General features: G+C 49.9%; 1 pseudogene; it reads left to right on the top strand.

Annotated features, from left to right (window-relative positions):
• Positions 1–614: 614 nt before the first annotated feature.
• Positions 615–732, top strand: LOC126253873 (5S ribosomal RNA; annotated as a pseudogene).
• The last annotated feature ends 1,717 nt before the right edge of the window (positions 733–2,449 follow it).

The following is a 2,449-nucleotide window of genomic DNA, read 5'->3' as shown; positions in this document are numbered from 1 at the left end:
GCGGACAGACTGCCGTGTTCCCTTCCTGAGGGCTGGCTCACAAATACAAACGGAAGTGACCAGAGAGGCAGCTTCCTATACCAACATGACAAGGGACGGACAGGACCATACTAAGGATAGAAACCTCTCTGCTTTTAAAAGGGTAGCTACCTGTTCCGACGTTGGTCCTACTGTTCTCTAGCAGACAGGCTTGTCTGCTACCATCCAGCATGCTACTAGAAATACATTTGCTCACTCATCCTCTCACACAGAAGGGAAGGGGGATGACAGTATCTTATCATATACAGTATATAAAAGAAAGCGGATGTAGGTTCCGTATGAGACTGTGTGACATGAATTACATATAAATGTGTAAAAGTAACACTTTCCACTACTCAGTCTCCTCCCAGATAGTCAGAAACACCACAGTAAATTTAGAAGAGGAATTTATGCCGTAAATGACAACAGATTTAAGAAATTAACATGAAAGGAATCCAACAGAGACCTTTCAATATTTCTATTGATAGTGAGCACAGTGTACTGAACAACGTTACATCAGCATTTACTTGATTTGCAGACTAATAATCACAGCTGTTACGGGTAGTATGTTTTTAGGTTCGTTAGTACCTTCGGGTGTCTACGGTCTTGCCGCAGTGGTAACACCAGTTCCCGTCGGATCACCGAAGTTAAGCGCTGTCGGGCTGGCCCAGCACTCGGATGGGTGACCATGGGATCTGCCGAGCGCCGTTGTCAAGCGGGTTGCACTAGGCCCTTGTGAGGCAAACTGAGGAGCTACTTGATTGAGAATTAGAGGCTCCGGTCTTGTAAACTGAATTATGGCCGGGAGAACAGTGTGCTGACCAGCTCCGGTCTCGTAAACTGACATACGGCCAGGTGAGCGGTGTGCTGACCACATGCCCCTCTGTATCAGCAGCCAGTGACGCCTGTGGTCTGACGATGAATCGGCGACCGGTCTGTACCGTTGGGCCTTCGTGGCCTGTTCTACACGTACGTGTGGCACAAGCAAGCCATTAACGTTCAATTTCCCCTGGGTAGCAGGTCCAGTATTGAAGTGTGGAGACGTGGATGCAAAACAGATCGTTTGTACTGATAAGCGCAGTCCACGACCGTGCAGAAAACATCAGGTAGTAACTTAGGTGACGTGTTTGCAGGACAACTTTTAGACTCGGAGCAAAAAAGTAACACACTGGAGAGGGTAGGTATTAAGGCACCACTTATCATAATATCTGTACCTATACCCTTAAAACGCTGTGTGTATTTTTTGAATTTCAGATGCATGTCTGAAACTGAGTTTGATTTTGGATCAACTAATTTGTTTCTGAAATTTACTAACAGTTGTCTGGGCGTGACTGCAAAGACAAGTCAAGCGTCGACGATGCAGAAATAACGGGCAAAATTTACGTGGTGCAGTAGAAATAATAAGTGATACTACTTCAAATGAAAGAACATACACTCCTGGAAATTGAAATAAGAACACCGTGAATTCATTGTCCCAGGAAGGGGAAACTTTATTGACACATTCCTGGGGTCAGATACATCACATGATCACACTGACAGAACCACAGGCACATAGACACAGGCAACAGAGCATGCACAATGTCGGCACTAGTACAGTGTATATCCACCTTTCGCAGCAATGCAGGCTGCTATTCTCCCATGGAGACGATCGTAGAGATGCTGGATGTAGTCCTGTGGAACGGCTTGCCATGCCATTTCCACCTGGCGCCTCAGTTGGACCAGCGTTCGTGCTGGACGTGCAGACCGCGTGAGACGACGCTTCATCCAGTCCCAAACATGCTCAATGGGGGACATATCCGGAGATCTTGCTGGCCAGGGTAGTTGACTTACACCTTCTAGAGCACATTGGGTGGCACGGGATACATGCGGACGTGCATTGTCCTGTTGGAACAGCAAGTTCCCTTGCCGGTCTAGGAATGGTAGAACGATGGGTTCGATGACGGTTTGGATGTACCGTGCACTATTCAGTGTCCCCTCGACGATCACCAGTGGTGTACGGCCAGTGTAGGAGATCGCTCCCCACACCATGATGCCGGGTGTTGGCCCTGTGTGCCTCGGTCGTATGCAGTCCTGATTGTGGCGCTCACCTGCACGGCGCCAAACACGCATACGACCATCATTGGCACCAAGGCAGAAGCAACTCTCATCGCTGAAGACGACACGTCTCCATTCGTCCCTCCATTCACGCCTGTCGCGACACCACTGGAGGCGGGCTGCACGATGTTGGGGCGTGAGCGGAAGACGGCCTAACGGTGTGCGGGACCGTAGCCCAGCTTCATGGAGACGTTTGCGAATGGTCCTCGCCGATACCCCAGGAGCAACAGTGTCCCTAATTTGCTGGGAAGTGGCAGTGCGGTCCCCTACGGCACTGCGTAGGATCCTACGGTCTTGGCGTGCATCCGTGCGTCGCTGCGGTCCGGTCCCAGGTCGA

This window comes from Schistocerca nitens, chromosome 4 (genome assembly GCF_023898315.1).
Source record: "Schistocerca nitens isolate TAMUIC-IGC-003100 chromosome 4, iqSchNite1.1, whole genome shotgun sequence".
Classification (NCBI taxonomy): Eukaryota; Metazoa; Arthropoda; class Insecta; order Orthoptera; family Acrididae; genus Schistocerca; species Schistocerca nitens.
Note: the sequence above shows the minus strand (reverse complement) of the source record. Positions and strands in the feature narration are given on the sequence as shown.